Raw genomic sequence first — 21,453 nt, 5'->3', positions numbered from 1 at the left:
AACCTTCCTCTCCACTACCAGACTGATGCTGGGTCTTGAAGTTTTGGCTGTATTATAGAAGGTGTAGTAAGAGTTGTAATTAACACAACATGTTTGTTTGTTTTTTTCTTTAACTTGCAATCCTCTGTAAAGAGCATACAAGAAACAACTCAAAAATACTCGCAAAGTTAAAAGAACATTATTCATTTTTGCAAAGTTTTAAATTCAAAAGTCAAACTGAATTATCAAAACAATTTTAATTTGATCTTCTTATGATTTGGCCCCACTAAAGGATAGAATCTTTAACTAAATTACCTATCTGAACAGGCTGGAAGAATTTGTTTTTCCCAAGCAACCTTAAATATGCCAATTTCTAACTTCTGAGTGTTTGATTTTCTTCACCTGAATGATATTTGCAGGCTAATATAATATCAATAACAAAGCATCTCATCTTTCAACTCATATTGTTATTGCTATTTGCTGTATATCTTCCACACTGATTTTGATTATTTCACAGAAATAATATTATTCCACAGAATTTTGATTATTTCTCTTTCTCCTGATTTTAATTTGCTGAGTGTGCTGGAGGAAAAGAAAAAGGAGGCAGGGGAATACACTGACCATGCACTATGGTGTAATAGCTTTACCTTTGTCCCTCTTCTGGTTTTGAAGTTTATCTTCTCTTTCAAAAATAATGTCTCCCTATCTATACTTATCCAGTTATATTGTCCTGTTGTAGCAAATTGATTTTCAGGTTCCTTAGACAAATCTTAGCCAAGTAATCACTGATAATTAAAATGCAGACAAGTATCCCAGGGAACATGTTAAAATTATTACACAAGATTCCTTGCATTTATATCATTAACCTTAAGGCATATGCTGAAATATCTAATGGAAATATTTGAGGCAAGAATTTAGTACGTTGTTCTGCATGCCTTCATTGCATTTTGTGACTTGAAGCTGTCTTGAAAAACTAGCCATAGCAGATGAAAATGTGGCCCTAAATCTTAGTTTAAGATATTCGAGAGATATTTGCACAACAAATGTATTTTGTCTAATGTTCTATTAAAAATGTAGTCCAAAGCATAAAGTGTAATTCATTAATCATAACTTAATTATTCATTATGCTTTTATTGTGTTGAATGAACCATGCAGTAAATGTATCTACATTGTATCTACAGGATAATAGTGATTATATATTCCTGGGACATCAACAACAGAAACATGAACCCTTGCAATGGGATTATCTTCCTCAGCTAGTCAATCACTCAGTGTACTAACTGAATCTATTAAATTTAGTATTACTTCTCCAAAATTAGCACCAGACAGTGTAGAATAATTGAACAAGCTAATAACAAATACAATAATAATAAAAACTCTTAAATTTATACAGGACAGAAAATCAATATGTTGACCAATTTATTTATACTTCATTACATGAACTGAGTAAGTTGACTAAAATGTTTTCAGTATTTTGGAATATTTGCTGAAGATTCTGAAGCTTCCCGAAAGAGTAATAAATCCTGTCTTGTCTCCCATTAGAGCAAGAAATGAAAAGATTTGTCTCACTGTGAGACTACATATAAAGTCATTGTTCCATATTTAGAATGTTCTGTTTTCACCCAGACCTTCCTTGTTCAGTACTGTCAGTCATCTTTAGATCTCCTCCCTGCAACAAGGTTATATCATATGATGTTGATTACAGGTAATATCAAAAGAAATTTAGGATTGTCAAGAGTCCAAAATCTCCACTCGCTTTCCACTTATCTGCTTGAAAAGCCAATTGTTTTTCTCTGCTCTGCTGCTGTTGGTTACTTGGAAGAACAGTGATATTCAGGAGTAAACAAATTAAGAATATGTTGGCCCTTTTGTATTTTAGTTCCCAAAGTCAAAAAAGGGTATAGATGTTATAAACAGAAACTAAGAGATCAATCCAGAGCCTTTTGAAATCAATAGTAGTCCTCAGGAGATCAGCACACTGCAGAAATAGGTCTAAAGATCCATGCCTTATACCTGTTGTCTCATACTTTGCTGCAAACTATTGGACAAATAATTTTGGGAAGAAATTATGACATGAGATAGGTAACTGTACTCAGTGGTGGCTGCCACTAAAAAATGATAAATCACACCTAAGAACATGATTTTGAGAACAGTAACTATCCCAAGTTCTAAATGTAGCATTAAAGAAAATAATTTTTTAAAAGTCCCTTGCACAAAAGCCAAACTGCTGCCATTTTGCAGACCACAAGACAAACTGTATCTCAACAGGCTGTAAGAATTGACGATACACCTTAAGAGTTATGTGAAGAAAGTAAGCTAACTCTGACCAGGCTGGTATGTCACGTATTATGCTGTAGTGCTGTGCAAAGACAGCAGTTCAGGTCCCAGAAGCAGGACGTTAGAGGACTTTCCACCCAAGCAAAGCTCCCAACATGCAGGAGAGCTGAACAGCCCTGCCATGTCAGTGCGCTAATATGGCTGTACTGAGTCCAGTTCTGAAGCTAGCCTGGAGTTACACATTGCACAGTCCTGCATAATACTTTGTAGATGTACTCCAAGTACAAGCAGCCTCTGGAAATGTACAGGTGTAGTCAGTATCTATATAGAGGATAACTATAAACTTTAAGTCCACTTAAGGCAGCTAAACGGCCTGATTTCCAAAAGCTTTGAAATCCAATTCCCCAACAGACCCTACTGGTGTCAAACTACAGCAGCAGTAAAATCATTGTCTTTCTCAAGCACTGTAAACTCAGGATCTTGTGTTTCAAAAATTAATTGCCTATTTGTGCAAAATTTTGTCATCAGCGGTAACTATGTTAACAAAGATATTCTACATGTAGTTAATTATTCTGAGGCTTACACAAATAGTCTAGAACATGATTAAGAACATACTGCAGTTTGCAGTTATTTTTTATTCCCTTTTTTCTCTTGATTTGTCTAAGATACAATAGAGTAAGACTTACAGATAGGCAAGTGATAAAAGCCTTTGTTGTAGTCATGGCTGGTTTTAAATTACTGAATTAATTTAATAATTAAATCTATTCAGTAAGCAGGAGGACATCACCATTTTAAGGAAGACCTCAAATATTTTGGCTAACATCCTCATAAATCACAACTGAACTTGAGATATTGAGAAAGAGCCCTATCTGTATAAAACACAACTAGCCTTCCTTTGAAATGACACTCTTGTAATGTAACCACCTCCAAACATAAGGTGAATAGAAATCACTATCTGATTATCTGTGCACAAGAAATGCTACTGTCTTACTCAAGAATCTAACTGGAATGCATACTATCACAAAAACAAACATCCCTAGCTGGTATTCAAGAGACAGATGTTCATTGCAAATGAACTGCTACAGATGTTCAAAATTTTCAGAATTCGAGTTTGCATTTGTTTCAAATGTATTTAAAAAAATAACTGATTTTATGAAAAAAATGCTCTTCATAAAAGCAAATTCAAGATCATCAAGTGGCTACATGCAATTCTTGTATTTCGCAACAGAAAATGAAGATTTAAAACAGCTAAAAATATATTCATATAAAAAATGGACAGAACTTGAAATACATTGCAAATGTTCAAAATTTTTATTTTAAAAATAATTTTCTTAGATGATTTTTAACAAAAAATATCCTAAAATGTCTGAACCCTTTAACCCTCTTCATGTCAGAAATATTAACTGCTGCTACTGAATTGACAGACATGCCCTGCAACAGCCCCAGTACAGCTAGGGAGTAGCCCTAGCTATTCCCTTGGTTGGTACTGTTATGGAATGTTTTAAAATGAAATTGAAATAATTGTCATTAATTGGAGTTATATAATGATCATACTTGTGTTAAACCATGATTATAAATAATGAAACTTGCCTTATGCTTCCAAATTCTCTTATTTTAATTTATTCATAATGACAAAAAAGTTTTGGGTGGAGAATATTCATGATTGCCTAAGAAATGAAACCAGTGTTTCTGTTGTTGCTTTTGAAAGTTTAACTGCTATATGCAGGGTTAAAAATGTATGTTTGGGCAGGACAGAAGAATGAGGTTTCTCGTCACCGATAACAACACACAAGAAACTGTGTGAAAAACCTGCTAGCAGTCAAAAGTTCAAAAAGGACGATAATCTGATCATTCAGGCCTTTGATAAATGTTGTAACAACCTCAAATTACAGGTGGAGTCTAGAATATCACTGGCTTTCAAGCATATCAGACATCCAACAATCCTGCACCTTCTTAAAGAAAATGTACTTGAAAATGACACAAATGCTAAAGCATCAAGAATCCTATTGCCAAGAAAAGAGCAGTCCTTCATGTTAAAAGGAGACCAGTCACTCTACAATAGCAGAGAGAAAAATAAAGCTCATTTGTAAGGGACCTCTGCCACAGCTAATGCTTCAGAAATAATATGTGTCTGAGTTTCCTCGACAAAGCCTTAGAACAAGAAAAACAACAGCACATACTCCATGGAGCACTGTAAACTAACCAAAGCCAAATGTACAGGGCTAGGATTCATCTGATCAAATGAATTCATTACTCACAAATATTGATAGTGAATGCTTCATCTCGTTCTAAAGAAGACATTAAAACAGGTAAATAAATTGCATCCAAAAGTTATTATTTCTTCCCATTTCCAATGGGAGCCCAGAGTAACTAGCAAACATATAGTTGTCTACAGTTTTGAAAGCAGATCTCTGTAGTAGGTGAGATGAGATGTTTCATAGGGGACTCAAGCAAGGTCTTTTTTGTAAAAATTTTAGAAAAATCTTACAGAATATCTTCATATTCTTTTAATGATGCTATGAAGTTCATCTAGGTATCATCTGATAGTATCTGGACTAGAGGAAGAGTAGTAACTCTTAGGCTTAGTTACAATTCTCCTTAGTTACAACCAATAAAGCTGCAGTTCCAAGAGATTCAGAACCATGGTACTAATTTTCAGTGATTTCTGGCCCAACATAGTGGCATAAAAGACTAGTTTAGGAATCAAAGGCACTGGCAGACAGACAGACCTGTCATTTTTCTGACTGACACTTCTTTGGGGAAGGAGATGGTTATTCACCGGAAGAGAAATCACAGAAACCCAAAGGCTGTTGGTGTCTTACACCAAAACCAGATTCACTGAACCAGATGCAGAAAAGAGACAGCATGACATATTGTTTAGATGCAGATTAGATTATCTAAAATATGTGAACCACAAAATAGAATCAATTCTTTACTAGTTTGTGTAATATAGTCACTTTTTTTTTGATAAAAGTTTTTAAACACAGTCTTGCTACTTTGGACCTCCTGGACTCATGTACAGATCACAGTGGGAAACAAGCATAGCAGCCCTGCACGGATCTTTCATCAACTACTAGTCAGCGAGCAGAGCATATGGTAAAACAAAGGGGTTTTTTTCTTTTTTTTTTTCAGTTTTCATGACAGAACAGTCAAGAATCTAAACTGTTGTTATTCCACAGCTTCCTGAGTTCACAACAGCCAAACTCTGGGAATAGCTAGTTTGACACATCCAGCCACCGGACAGCTGTTCATGTGATCTGAAATAGTTTCTTGGATCATTAAGAAACATTTGCAATCCTTCAATGCATAGCTTTTTCAGGAAAGAAAACTGTAGCTAGGCTTAGAGATGTGATGAAAAACCAAATCTACAAGTGTTGGGATTTGTTTAGGAAGATTTTATCAGTTTGCATCTAGCTCAAAAAAATTCTGTGGGCATCATTGTTGTTTGCCATCATTACAATAGCCAAGAGCATCAAGGATAGCTCTGTACTCCCTATTGAGCTACCTCAGCCTCTAATGAATCTCACCATCTGATCCTGCAACATCATTCCTCAAAGTACAGCTTTCTGAATGTAGCATTTCTGGGAAGAGCACCAAGATATGACAGAATTCACTGTATGTGTTGTTAGTGCCTGTGGCTAAATTTTGTATTTTGGAATACCCTGAGGCATTGGGTAATGTCGATATCAGGCAGTTTTTGTGATTTAAAAGTCATAGTGCATTTAAATGTACGGTAGTCTTAGAACAAGAGACAGCCCTTCGCTCCAAAGGATAGATCATAAAATACTAGGAAGTTATAAGGGGACTCAAAATCACTTCATATTTTCAAACAGTGTACAAACAAGTACTGGTTGTATTTATACCAATAGAACAAAACATAAGGTAAATATAAATTTACTCTTTTGTCTTAAAATATCACTATTTTTTAAAAATAAAAGTATTATATTGGTATGTAGTGCCAGTGTTTAAAGCCCCTTTGAACTCTACTTTTTTTTGTGAAGGTAATATTCTGGAGAGAGTCCTAAGCTACGTCTAGATGATCCTAATTTTCATATCTGTAATTCTAAGCTTAAGTGATCTACTGGGAATTTTTTATTCTTGTATGTTTTTAAGGCATATTTTGCCTTAAGGACCTCACACCTTAGCCTTAATAATGCTAAGGGCCTGGTATTTGCGGCTCTGTAAGCTTTGCCCAAAGCCACTGAGGCAGTGTTTTCCAGAGCCTTAGTAGCAGTATTTTTATTCTTCCCTTGTTCTCATGCTGTGGGGCTTGCACTATTATTCACACAGACTTGCAACTGCAAATCCCAATAATGTTGTTATGGAGGGTTCTTGTGGAAAACAACTACCACTGGTATGAGAATGGCCCCTCTTCCTCCCCCCACCCCTTATCTTTTGTTTTGTAGACTTTAGTTTATATTAGAGAAAACCAAAATACAGTGCACAGCAAAACAGGTAATAGTCATTTAAACAATTAATAAATGTTATCCAATAACATATGTGTATAGAAGTTTAACAGCCAACGTGTAATGCTTGCACTAAAAATTAGCACACTCCAGACAGAACTAATAGAATAAAAAATGGAAATTTCCAGTGGGAAGTTTAAGGAGGTATTGACTTATACAGTGCTACACATTTTTTTACAGTGTAAAAAAATGATCATCATCCTCTCCATCTTCATTGTTACCAGCTACTGCACCAGAAGGAACACCAAGAGGAAGATGATGCCTTCCAAGGACCCCAACACTGCTTTTCCTGGCAGATCACTGGGGGGAGTTTGCCCTTTTCCTTTCTCCCTCCCCTTTTTTATTTACTTACTTATTTTCTTCCTAAAGTATCTTTCATCGTTAGAGTTGATGTATGCCATCAGCTACAGACCCCACTAAGGAAACTCTATGTACACAAGCCTGTCTCAGTATCCTTCATACAGCAATACTTAAGAACATTTAGGATGGGAATTCTTTCTTGTAACTCCTCCCAGGAAAAAGGAAAGAGTAGAGTTGTCAGCAAGTCAATTCACTACCCTGAAAATCATGGGCTGATAAAACAGCCAAAATAAGTTCTGGCACGACTTCAGTTACATCTAGATCAGAGAACCCAGAGCATATGTCAGTCCGTGGACTGGAGTTCACGACCCAGCTATATCCTGATCTGTGGAGGATTTTCTAGAGGAAAACGGACATGTGAGCAATCTAGCCCTAATGCTAATAGCAAGAGTGTGAAAGTAAGTTTTGCAGCCTACCGGTAAGGTTACTAGAGGGCAAGCAATGTGGTGAGAAACTGTCCTTGGAACGAGAAAAACAACTCCCAGATGTTCAGTAAGGAACTTACGGGCTTAGGGGAGTTTCTTTGCCTCCTCGTGGACAGTACATGCTATCCAATCATATACTGTTTAGATGCACGTGCAAAATGAACATGTACCAATCACTGTATAGTTTGATTCATGTGATCACGGTTAAGGCATATAAAAGACGCTATTCGGGCTTAATAAAGTGTCAGCATTTAATCATATTGATTGGCGTGCTGTCCATTAATCTCCCGCACTGATCCCATATTTGGAGAAGGCTCCCATTCACTGTCCCTTCCCCTTCCAAAAGTTGCCATCTTATAAATCCGTGAAGCAGATTTCCAAGTTTAGATATTTGAAGACATTTCCTCTTTCAAAGAAGAGAAACTTAAATCAAAACAAAACAAGAAATACAAGAAATTCGCTCCTTTCCCCCACCAAAACCCTATTCCCAAAGATTTATCAAAGAATCTGGAAAGCACTTAGCAGTCTAGACAGAGTCTAGATTCTTCATCTTTTATTTCTCATCTATGCTATTTATTTTTTGTGGGTCTTTAAAAAGCATCTTCATGCTTTTGCAAATAAAGACAGAATATTGTTCTACAAAAACTGAGTTCTTTTTTGGCCAAACATTTTATCAGCCTTCTCTGGAAAATGACTTCTGCGTTGAGTTGAGATATCTCTTGACATAACATTCAGTGCTTATTTATTCATAGAAAATATGTACTATAAATAATCAATCCTGGTGCATGTCAGAGCAGAGACAGAAATCAGTATAAGGTAATAAAGTAGCTTGTCAGGGGATTTTTTTCCTCCTCCATTTGATGTTTTATCCTCCTGTACATGAAAGTTCTACTTGTATAAACACAAAATCTGAGCACATATTAGAAGTCAGTACAGATTAGGAATTTAAAACATTTTCAGCTTTAAATTCCAATAACATAAATTTCTCCTGTTTAACAAGAATCATCTCATGAGGACAAATACATTTCAAACAAAATTTTATCTCAGAAAATGACTTGATTAAATTCTAAGCCTATTTACACACAGTAAAATGTGTGTCATGATCAAGAATCTACTTTCCAGCACTTCCTGTCATCCATTTGTATCCTCATCTTAACTTTTCAGAGTCACTGTGTCAAGAAGGTTAATGCAGTTACAGGAATTCGTGATGGGCCATTTCACTCACATTCACTAGGGCAAACAAATATAGCTGGCTGGTAAACAATTTACTCCACAGAGAACATGTTCTCCTTAGCTGAAAAGAGACATCTGAAAAATTAATACATTAATGTTAGCTGCAATAGGAGAAGAAAAAACTCGCAGCCTGACTTTCTTTTTTAAGCATATAAAGTAGTACTTCTAGACACACAAACATCAGGCACAGTGCCACTGAAGGCACTGGTACAAAACAAGGTAAAAACGGTGTTAATGGGATCTTAGTCATGCTCGTAATCCTTCAAACATACAGTTTACAACAAGTGAAGTAAAAGCTTGTTTTAAAAGTCATGATATATACGCTCTGCATTTATAAAGCTATGTGCATAGGGGAAACCTGTTTATTAGGGACATGAAAGGGAAGGCTAGTGCCTTACGTGTTCTGAGCAAAAATGACTGATTTCTTCTGGCTCCTTTCTATCTCAAAGATCTGCTATTTTACAAGACAACACTTTTGGCTGGGCACAAGTACATCAACTCTATTTTGTTTATAAAGTGAGCAAAGAAAAGATTCATAACTATAGAATATAATATAGACATGATGTAGCGGTACAGCAGCCCATGCATGGACTCTTCATCAACTATTAAATTACTATATTTGAGTGATGCATACGAGTAGGATGAAGATAAATTTTATTCTAATTTTCTTCTTTTTTTCCCTCCGGTACCAATGAGAGAACCATCAAAACCTGCATAGTTTGATAAGTCTGATTTTATATAATACAAAATAAATTTCTTCACATTCTGCATGCTTCTTCTGCAGGACTAATTTCTCTCAGGAACCGTGGGTTAATGGTCATATTTTTCATATTGCAAAATATATATTCAAAATGAAACAGAAAAGTTTATTGTAGTTATTGGAAAAAATGAAATAAAAAAGGAATATATTCAGTGATGACACAATTAGATATAGTTCCACTAAAAATAAATCAATTTTTGATATTTTAATAGGTGCTTTATTTGGACGAAAAATATTTTAAATGATTCTTCAGAAGAAAAGACTGGTTTCAAAGACAACAATCTAGATCCCTTTAGAGTGATGATGATACTAAGAATCCTTTTTTTTTTTTTTTAATGGGATCCATATAGTAAACTTATTTCCAGTATATCGGACACTCTCAGGGACAACCAAACTCTTATCTTCAAAACCATCACCTACTTTCATAAGGCTGTCTCGACTCATCTGCCACTACCACAAGCTATCCAGTATCCACTACTTGAACTCTCACTACTCTCTATTCTCTCTGCTCTAATATCTCTGCTCCCCAAATATGTCACCCCCTTTCCTGTCCTTTTCTCACACTCTCCTATTCTATCGTCAGCGAGTCTCCTGAATTTGTTTTGAGCTCCACCCCAAATGCAGTGGCCTTCTTACCTCAACCCACTCACCCTTATCTCATTGTTCTTCTTTTTCCTTGAAAATTAACCATTCTAGCCTTTCTTTGAACCCCATAATCTGTCTGCAACTCATTACCTAATTACATTGACCAACAAGCCCATCTTGGGCTGATGAGAAACAATAGAAGGAAAATAGCAGACCAAGTTAGAGATGAAGAATAAGGGACGGGGGTCATTCAAGAAGCACCCTCGTCATGCACAGAAGGAAAAGTAAGAACTGGAAATGCAGTCTCCCCATCTCAGACATACTATAATCACAACTGTCCCACTCAGTGCTTTGCTTTCAAGCCTGAAGAGTGGAAGAAGTGTTACAGATGTTACCATTACTGTTGAGAAACTCATGACTGTAGCAAAAAAACCAAACTGAACCATCTCTCTACCACCCTTTTTGACTCCTCCTGGTCCATACAGAGCGTCTTCTCCAAACTTTAGAGTTTTGGTACCTCCTGATAAACCAGCTCACTATTTGGTAACATGGGTAAATGAATTCAGAAAATAGTGAAACACCAAGCCTGACCAAATGGTAGCTCTCCGGGGGCAAACAGAAAACAAAATCCACCACAGAAGGATGTTTTTATGAAGTATTAGGGCCCAATGATGATAATCATTTCCTCATATACTCAAGTGCAAGATTTGTCTAGCATTCCACGCTTACGTAGCTAATAGCTGATAGAATTCAACACATTACTACTATGACAATTGCTCTGACCTCCTGTCCTTTTCTCCAGCGTAGCTAAAATAACATATGATTTCTATTGCCAGGACAAGAAATGCTTTGTGAAAAGGCACTTGAGTTCAATGCAACAAAACTGCTATTTGAAATCATTCAAGAGAGAAATGGGTTGTTGCTTTAGCTATTGTGGCTATGGTCATCGCTTTGACCGGTATTACACCTTAATAACTCATGAATGTAAGAAAGCAGTGCGCAGGATCTGGGATCTGCCAAGACAAATTACAAAGTTAAAGGAAAGGAAAGAAAAATACTTACATCAAAGACAGAAATAGACAAAATGGAAGATCCTAACTGCATGTTCTAATTCCAGTTTTCTGGAGCCAAAACTGTTAGAAAAGATAGATTTGGGCAGGACAGTTCACTCAGAACACCTTTTTTTCTAAAGCACCAAGGAGAGGAAAATTCAGGCTGAAAATTCCAAGGAGAATGATTTATTGGCTAAACAAAAGTGCAAATGCAGATGGGGACTACCTTTGGTTGTGCTTAGATGCCACCACATGACTGTAACAACTCAATGTAAGATAACGGTACATGCTAACTGCACCATTAATCCACTGTATTCCAGCAACATTGCATCTCTGTACCAGATCAGGACAGATAAATCTATGCAATGTGCCTTTAACATTCCAGTAGAATGTACAATAAAGTCTTACTGTCCCTTCTAATTTACTCTTTTCTTTAGATACATGTGCTATATATCTTTAGATGCAAGGCCTGAAGTATTATATTCCTAATGCACTGTGTTTGATGCACTATCTATATGTAAAGATGGCATCAAACCAATACAAACACTCATCATTTTTCTTTAAAGGCCATAATTCAAACATGGATGAGCTACAAGGTCTTGAGAAAAAGAAAGACATAACAAACGCAAGACTAAACATACTTCAGTGAAACAAACTGATGCATTTTCTTAATAACTATTAACCCCTTTAGACTGACACAATAAATGCACCATATCCTGCACTGTGACTTCTGCACCTCAAGTAAGGCAAAGTACTATCACAATGAACATGAAATTAATACACTATTTCTTACCTAAAGAGATTTCACTCAGCTCTAAGATTAATTTCCAGTTATGACAATTACTAGTATTTAATCCGTCAAAGCCAGTGGATCTGCATCATCTGTCCCCCAGTTCACCACCTGCATGTTGGAAACGACAAACACTGAACATTTCTAATTCAGGCAGCAAACCGACTGCAAGTTGTGTTAATATAAATTCGCAGCCTCGAGCGCTGCAGCTCATCTGTCCAGCTGTGCAGAATTTGCAAGTTCCACTTCCTCCTTGCTCCATTGTGCATTGAGACCTTATCTTTGCTTCATGTAGACAATGCAAAATGCAGCGTGCAGACATTATAGTAATTACATTAGTGCTAGAGCAATACTGGGCTTGGAAGACTCCAACGAACAAATCAGTGGTTACATACCTGACTTATAGGCAACACTGACAAATGTTGTCTTGAATTCCTTCACTGAACCATTTGCTTTAGATTTTGGGTGAAGGGAACATCTCATATAGCAATAACTCATGAGCTGCTTATCTTTTCTTCTGGCTGCCTATCAATATTCAGGGTTGCTGGAATCTCTTTATTTTAGTTGGCTGAGAGATCTGACAAAATCCAGAAGCAGTGCTATCATGCTCCTAATTTAAATTAGAGAGTTTTGGTAATGGCAAACATGTCAAAGATTTACATGAGCTTCACCTCTTCTTCCACAATTCCTCTGGAATACAGGAGAGATTTTTTTGTTCTTTTTCTCAGAATCTCTGATAAAATAGTACTGAAATCTATGATCCAGGAACAGTACAACTGAAAATCCAGGAAGATTATATAACAGCATTACAAAGCTAGTATAGATATCAGGCAAAAACTGCTTCTTCAACACAACCACAGCTACACTGCATGGAAAAGTGTATGAACTGGATGTGTGCAATCCATCAGTTTAGTTACCAACAGATACCCAGCTTCTATTGAAAAACAAAGTCAAGACTTCAGGAAGAAATCACAGGAAGTAAAAAGTCTGTAAAACAATGTCTTTATAAATGCAGTCACCAAACGAACATGAATTGAGCCCGTACATGCACCTACATGATCTACGATATTTTTCCAGTGTACATGATCAGCTTCATCTATAACAAGCTCTTCAAAGAAGGAATGGAACTGCATCTTTTGATAGTTGCATATAGACTACTGATTTCTTTTTTACTCCTCCAAGATGTATTTGAAGGCAATTTCATAAGCAGAACTTACCATTAAGTTGACAGAGACCCTTTAAGCTGTATGACATCGTCAGTTCTATTCAAATATTACATATAATCCTATCCAAATACTACCTATTCACAGGACCTGACCAAAAGCCTTTTGAAATCAACAGGAATCTTTCCACAGAATGCAGCAGCCGTAATCCCATGACACTAATCTGTTAACGGTCTGTTAATCTTGGTCCCATTACACTAATCTGTTAAAAATAATGGTCTATGCTACATCCAATACGAAAATGAGTAAAAAACTGTTGCATGTTGTATAACATATGCCTGAGATCTTATATGGTCAAATATAAGTAAAATACTAATTGTATTTATTGAAAAAGAGGGTCTGGAAACATTTCACAGCAAACCAGCAAAGGTAGAATTGTATGTCAAAGCACAAGTGAAAATACATTCCCTGTATAACCTTCAGTGTTTTGCAACATGTTCTGTATAAGTCCAAGTGCCCGAAAGAGGTATTTCATGGATAAGGGATATAGATCTGGTGAGAATTATAAATAAAGAAGAAGGTAAAAGTTTTATTTTCAGAAAAATAAATTTCAAATGCATAACTACAATATTGATAACTTTTAAGGAATTCCCTGCTCCTCCTTTTCAATACTAGAAATCTGTATAATGTCTGCAAATACCTGTATTCAACAGAAAACTGACTGCCACGCGTACTTTGCAAGCTTAAGATTTTTGGAGAACTTAAAAATGAGATCTAAAATCTAGACTTAAAATGTCAGTATGAACTGAAGATACAAACAAGAAAAATCTGGTTCCATTCCAAATTCTTCATTTCAAAATGAGTCTATCAGGTTTGCCCTTGTTGAATTATATTTGGTGGAATAAAAGCAGTGGTTTTATATATCAGAAGTCAAATGTATGACACATAATGTATTATTTATTTATTTTAGAAGAACAAATAGGTATTTTGAGATGAATAAAGCACTGTCTGACTTGGAGCAAAAACACTGAACGGAAGAGTTATCAAAACTCTGCAACTTTTCTACGAAAAAGAATGAAAACGATTATGTTATATGGAATGTAACTAATTTATCTGAGCTCTCCTTATAGTATTTCTAAATAGATTTTGGAAAGAACAAGTTGTATAACCTCTTCCCATTAAATTGACTGTTTTTCACTAAGGGTCCAAACTGGACTTCAAAATGTAAAAAAGCTTGATCGCCAACCCAGAGACAGTGTGGTAACAATATCATAAGGTCACCACATGATGGCACTAATCAACATGGCTAGTTGTCTGATGTGGAAAGGCCATTAACTGGAACAGCAACATCATTGAGCACTGTCCCATGAGTTTGAGAATCTGTTTCTTGAAGGTCTTTACTGGGCCTGTAACTTTCCCAGGCTGTACAGGAATAAGTATTTTCAAAGTAATTAAGCTATGAGACCACTTAAAACAACACCTTGGAACACAAATGCCTGTTTATGGTTCCCCTCTTCCAGTTCTGGATGTACGAGGCCTCTTCTGAATGACAATGACTACCTCCACTTGGAAGAAAAAGAAAAGGTCTTACTTCTGGAATCATCTGTATTGAGAAGCAACTATACTTTTTTCTACTGCATTCAACAAACAGAAATCTGAAAGATTCTGTCAGATAAAAGTTTACTACCATCAGACGATGACACTATACCCATACCTTTTTCATCTGCCATTTATTATAGTGAAATATTGAAATGGCTAGTCTCATTGACTTTTGTAATTAAATCTGAAATAACAACTTCATTATAAATAAAAATAATTTCATATAGTAGTAAATAAAAATAAGGTACTTCATTCTATATATTAAATCAGAGTAACCAATTCAGAGTTACGGCTATATGGCTGCTGGTTAATTTAGAGGGAGAAGGAAAAAAACTATACTAAAACTCTTGTATGTAGTTACATTATCATGAAATGACTATAATCTATCTAATATAATTATATATTCTAGCTAATACAATAATCACTCCTTAGTGTGGTGCTATGCAATACTTAAAATAGTTTCCCTGTAAGCAATAAAAAAACTACTTTTAAAGAAAGTAATTTGAATAATGGAAAATGATAACTATGTCCTTCTCTAGTCTTCAGAGTGAATCAAATCAGTCCAGTGTGATACCATCTCTAATATTTTTTCTAATAAGAGTGTCATTCGTTTTCAAAGCTTACCTCACTCAAAAGGCTGAGCCGTCCCATCAAGTTGCAAATCTCAGTGAACACAAAAATAACAAGAAAGACGAGCATGGGAAATCTTAACCCTCTGCTGAAGTCACTCAGTAGCATACGCTTACCAAAATACACCCTGTAACACTAAGTGGTGTGTGAGTTCAGCACTGAACACAGCAGAAAGACAGAATCATGCACTGTGACATCAACAGCCACAATTTATTTTTAGACTATTACAGTATAAATCTGAACATTTCTAGATAGTGGTCTTGCCAGTGCATGGAAATGCATTCGGTTTGAATTAGCCATGCTATGAGGAAAGCCCCACGATGAATCCCACAGGAGAAGGCAATGTTCTAGAAGGGCTACTGATGTTCAGATCATGATGCAAGTTGTGCATGTACATATGAAGTAATGCTGTTTTAGATACAGTTTATTTTTTAATATCGAAATTCAGAAAAAAAACTCCTGATCATTTTACAGGCATTTGAAAAGAGATGAACTTGCATGTAACATTCAGAATAATTTCCCACCTTTGAATTCACCCGTTGTAAACTGTCCATATATTATACTTTTCAGTTGTCCCTGTTCTAACCTTATATCCATTTTCAAGTCGTGAAAAGCTGATCCTCATTGTGTCTCTTCTCTCTTATTTCCAGAAAGAGTGCCAATAAAACTTTTTTTTCACCAGACAGGTTGGGGGGGGGAAAAGTGGAAATGGATTTTTGTGTTGGAGGGGGGCTGTTTTGGTTTTTTTGCAAATGCAGTCCAGAGACTAATAAAACAAATACAATGAGAACTACTAAAAGGTGACAGTCGAGTACATAACCCCATCAGATGTGGTGATCGAAATGGCTCAGAGCATAAACGCTTTACAAACATTGCTTGAGCGCACCTGAGCTGAACTGTGACAGACAGCTGCAGAAGGAAATGAGAGCCTCATATTGATTTCAGTAGCTCATTGGCAAGCTCATGTTTATGTCTTGGTTTTATTAGGATTTCTAAAAAAACAAAACAAAACAGGGCCTCATAATCCAGTGCATATAACTAATGAATCTTACTCATGCAGAAGAGATCTTGAGTCTCTATGACAAGTCTGCAAGTGACAGAATGACTAAATTATATGCTGGTTATAGCATGATGCTTATTCCTGTCCTACCCAGGTGGAGCTGCTCTTTACACTGTGCGATTCAGCCATCAAATAGCAGCATGCGTGTTTGAAAGGCCAGGAGGAGGCTGTATTGAGAACCTGTCAAAAACAAATGTGCAAACCTCTATGCAGTAGTCAGTAAATGTTCCTTGAATCACTCTCTTGTTAAAAAAAGCCAAATAAATCCTTGCTTCTATATGGTATCTTTAATATAAAGTTTGAGTTTTACAGCTTTTCTATTTACCTCTTGCCTTTACCTCTACCTGACAGGTCTTCAGCCGACAGATGCCTATGAAGATTCACATTTTTATCAAACATAAAAATTTTCAGCTGAATACTCTGTCCAGGAACACAGGACCAACTAAAGAGATAAAGTCTTTGTGCAAACAGAAAATACACAGGATCTCCAGTAAAACTATCTGTTTTATCTGTTGTCCTAACTTAATTCAAGTGGCCTATTTCATTCATGCTACAGGGCTTGTTTTGATTTGTTTGCATTGTGATGCCTTCAAAAAAAAAAAAACCACACAAAAACCCACCATTCTCACTGACCACAACACTTTGGTGAAGAAGAAAAAAGCGTCAAGAATTAACGGATTTTTGTATTTACAATCTATATGTTTGTGATACAACACTGCATTTAAACAATACTAGGCGAGTAATTACTCCCCCTAGGAATGCAGAAGGAAGAAAATGTATTTTCTTGTCCATGCGTATGTTTTTCAATAGAGACAAATCCTAAATGGCATTAAAATCAAAGGGGAAAAAATTATCTAAAATAGCTTTGAATCAGAATAGAGAATCCCCATGAGGAGAAATGTGTTTTGGATGCCAAACCGACTTTCAGTTTTAAATACCTAGTACAACTTAATCAGTTGTACTTGCATGCAGCATACTAACAATAATTGCATTCATATGACATATAGGCATATGAATAGAGAAGAGAAAACAATAACATCTGTATTTATATAAAAAGGGGTAACAATACCAAGATGCTAAGAATGAGTGGGTCAAAATTAAATTTAATTATACTTTATTTTTAGAAAATTACATGCCATCATGGATCATCTGGTTTTGAGTTACCAGAAACTGCATGGCATGTTTTCATGTCCTTGGTCTGTAATGATTCACTGGAATATGCTTATGACTGTGCATGCAACCCCCTATCCAGTACTGTAAGTAAAAATATTTGATACATCCTACCTTAAGACATAATGGTATCTATAGCCACTATTAATAGACCTGATATCAAATGATTAATAGACCTGATATCATATTTTGTAAATAAAATGAAAATAAAATGTAGCATTTATTAGATGTAAAAATTATCTCACTTCTACAAAGCAAACTTGAGTTTTTATCCAGGAATTAAAATTAGTGTAAATACTTCTTCTCTTAGGATGATAGGTTTTTTTTTTTTTTTTTTTTTTAATACTAAGAGAGGATTCCTACATCTAGTAATTAATAGACTTAATTTGTGTCCCATAGGATGTAGACTACTGCTCTTCCATTTATCTGAGATATTTAAACTTGCAATTATATTTCTGTTTTCAGAGGAGCAAAACACCAGAGATTTCCATTTCGGTCTAACTCCTTGCAAATTCATCCAAATCACCCTTGCTTTCTAATCCCCTACTTCAAAACACAGGTATATAACCCTAAAACTACCAATCATTTAAAAACAAAAATTGGTCTAGAGTCCTACAGATGTTTCTTTCAACATCGATCAAACATCGCTGAAGAGCTCTTTGTTGGGGGGGGGGGGGAAGCAGTTTCTTTTTAAATGTAAAGCAGCTAAAAAATGCATATGTACTTATGCCATCGTTATGACAAGCAGTACCCCCACAAGGCCTATAGATGCCAAAAGCTAAACACGGGCACCCTGTGCCATAGTTTACATGGCCACATCAGTCTCTGTTCTGCTTACTGTATCACCACGGCTGCTACAATTTAAGCTAGTGCACTTGATCTACAAAGGCAATACAGAGGGGGTCCTTCCCGTTTTAGTCCGTCTCTGGCAGAGTTTTGATCTCTTATCTCAATTCTACAGGTTTTCCGAGCTCCTCCCCCCACCGCCCCGCTCTAATATGGCCAAAAACTTTCCCTCAGAAGCCTCCCAGTCCGGTTGCTGCCCGAGGCTCAGCGCGCTGTTACGCTGCTCGGGGTGTTAAACCGTTTAAGCTACAGAAAGCCTGCTTGTTTTTTACAACATACATGCAGCGGGCATTTTAAAAGACAGAATACGTAGCGGGAATTAAAGCTTTCCGAGCAAAGGACCCAACTTCAAAATAAAAACCCAGCCCACCGACCGCTCGGCAGTGCCTACACTACCACCTTGTGGCGCCTCCCCGCTAGAGCAGCACTTGCGCCTGCCCACAAACTTACTCTTCCCCGCGCGCAATACCGAAAGCGGCCAACTTCCCCAGGCAGGGCCCGCTCCGCTATCAGCCCCGGGCGTGACAACACGGCGGGGCCGGGCCCGCCCCGCTGCCCCCCGCCGCTGCCCGCGGGGGCGCCCTGCGCGAAGCGTGTTCCGCGGCGGCCGCCGGCGCCCCTCCGCCGGCCGGCAGCGGCGACGGGGCAGCACCGCGCCGGGGGCCACGCCGTGCCGCCCCGCTGCCCCCCTCTGCCGGGGAGGGGAGCGGGCGGCGGCGGCCTCTGCCCTGGAGAAGGGGCAAGCCCGGAGGCGTCCCCCGCCGCGGCTTTGCGGGGATGCCGATTTACTGTCGGGCGGGTGTTTTCCGCCCCCCCCCTTTTTTTCCTCCCCCCCCAAATTAGTTATTTTTCGCCCCCACTCCGCGCACACACGCTCTCCTCGGTGCCAGTCCCCGCTCCATCACGTGCGGGAGCCCATTCTCATCACAAAAGCAGGCATTTTACCCAAGCCCAGAAAAAGAAAAAGAAAGAAAAAAATCACACGGAAAAACGAGGAAAAAGCGGGCGAACTGCTTAATCCAAGACAAGCCAAGATTTCCGCTCAGCAGCCTCCTCCCTCCTCGCCCCCCCCCCCCCCCTTTTTCTTTTTTCTGGTGCTGGTGCTGGTGCGGGAAGTGGTTAACCCGAGCCCTACGTGCTGGTTTTGTATCTCCCCCCAAACCACAGGCGCACATGAGGTGCCTCTCGCCTTTCTCCGCGTTTGCGGGAAACGGGCTTTGCTCTTTCTCTCTCTCCCCGTACTGCAGATATTTTTTCCCTCCTCTCCTCCACACTCTTCTGTTTATTTGGCTGTAAGGCAGAGCTACTTTGTAAACATCTCACACAGAACCCCAGAGCCTTTCCAAATAGCTGATTGCAGCAAAATGCCTCCAAACAAATTATGGTGCATGGGGGCTATGAGGGGCGAGACCGAAGAGGACAAAAAAGAAATAAATTTGCATAAATATGCATATGTGTCATCGAGATCGCGTATGATGGTGGAGATGGCAGGAAGAAAGTATCGGTTTATAATGATGTGAAAAGTAAAAGCACAGACGACTGCAGCAAACTGGTCGCCCTTTGCCAGAGTACCAGCCGCAACACCTCTCCCTCTCCCCCCACCCCCGCCAAAAAAAAATAGGAAAAAGGCAACAGAAAAAGAATGAAAATGAACACACAAACGGTAAATCCAGTCCTCCTACCTTAACACTGCAATAGCTGCAGATACATAAAGGTCTTTTTTTTTACATAGCCAGGAAATCCTCACAGGATAGCTCGCAGCCAGAATTATTCGCACACAGTTCCTGCTCTCCTTTTTGGAATCCAAAGCGATTTGCTGCTCCAAAGGAATGCAACGACCACAAAAGAAAAAAAAATTAAAAATAACAACAGGAAAAACAACAACACTGGATTTGAAGGAAACGCGTGTTTGCGGTCGTAAGCGACCTACATTCAGGCAGAAAATTCATTACAATCAGTGCGAGAGGGAGAGTTAGGTCTGCAAGTACGAGCTCTGATTGCCTATGCAGAGAGACAGAGACGGGGAGAGAGACTGATCTGCAAGGGAAAGAGAGCTTGAGGAGGGAGAGCGAGAGGTCCAGGCTGTACCAGGCTCTCTCCTTCTGCTATTGGACCAAACTGAATGAAATTTCCCCAGCCGGCAGCCAATAGCTCTGCGCAGTCTGCCCCATCACTACAGAAACCGTATCTCCATCCACAACCTCCTGCAAAGAGCATCTAATCCGAGCGCAGAGCAGCGGGGCCGGAATTATCCAGGGCGCCTGCACGGTCGAACAGGTGGGCGTTTTACACATGTGGAAATGAAAGTGTGTGTGCGTGGCCAGGGTGGGGGGGTGGGGGAGGTCACACAATTTATGCTGTTGCTCTTCCTGCTCCAGTATCTTACACAATGGCAGTCTGTGTTAACCCTTTAAAGCTACAATTTCTGTAGAGGGTTGCTAAAGTGGCAGCAGTACCAGCCTGTTGTGAAGAAATTTACTCATACTGCCTATCAATCACTGACCTGTTTTGCTCCTGTTCCTCTTCCTCCCATACAAAAATAGCAGACTAGGCATTTGCCCAGCACCCAATTGTTTCAGATAGATTTTTTTTTTTTTCATAAGGAGACCAGCTGTTTAAAGTCCTTATTTTAGTTAGCTAACCACTATTGTGATGGTCAAGTGTAAGGGCTGAAGAGGGGGCCCTGTGGTTATTGCTAAGTACTACAACACAGCATCTCTGGTTCACTTTCTGCTGATGCTTTCAGACTGAAGGGGGTGTAACAAATACGTGCTCAGGCCTCCAACAGAGGCCTTGTTTCACTCCACAGCATGTTCCTTTGGTCAGTTTGATAATAGCACTTAATATTGCCCAAAGTGTGCAATCCTGAACCAAAACCAGGTGAGGATTGCCTGAGTTCTCCCAACTAAGCCAAGAACAAGAGGGTAAAGGGCTCTTCATAATCTTTTCATAATTTGAAACAAAAATCCAATCCATGCCTTAATGAGACTTCCTGTCTCAAGACATAGATTAGACTTCATATGCTGAGTCTTTGACATTTTAAAATGCTGGAAAAAAA

The 21,453-nt window shown here is 38.1% G+C and overlaps 1 protein-coding gene across 3 annotated transcripts in view; it reads right to left on the bottom strand.

Moving 5' to 3' along the window:
• Window positions 1–20,506, bottom strand: part of NLGN4X (neuroligin 4 X-linked) — a 189,182-nt gene extending 168,676 nt beyond the window's left edge. For 2 of the 3 annotated variants that reach the window (XM_064500995.1, XM_026107829.2), the window contains exon 1: window positions 20,078–20,506. The gene's annotated coding sequence lies outside the window, so the exon portion shown is untranslated. The remainder of the gene's footprint in view (window positions 1–20,077) is intronic. The other variant, XM_026107831.2, reaches the window with a different exon arrangement.
• Window positions 20,507–21,453: the final 947 nt, after the last annotated feature.

The sequence above is a fragment of the Dromaius novaehollandiae genome, chromosome 1 (assembly GCF_036370855.1).
Source record: "Dromaius novaehollandiae isolate bDroNov1 chromosome 1, bDroNov1.hap1, whole genome shotgun sequence".
Lineage (NCBI taxonomy): Eukaryota > Metazoa > Chordata > Aves > Casuariiformes > Dromaiidae > Dromaius > Dromaius novaehollandiae.
Note: the sequence above shows the minus strand (reverse complement) of the source record. Positions and strands in the feature narration are given on the sequence as shown.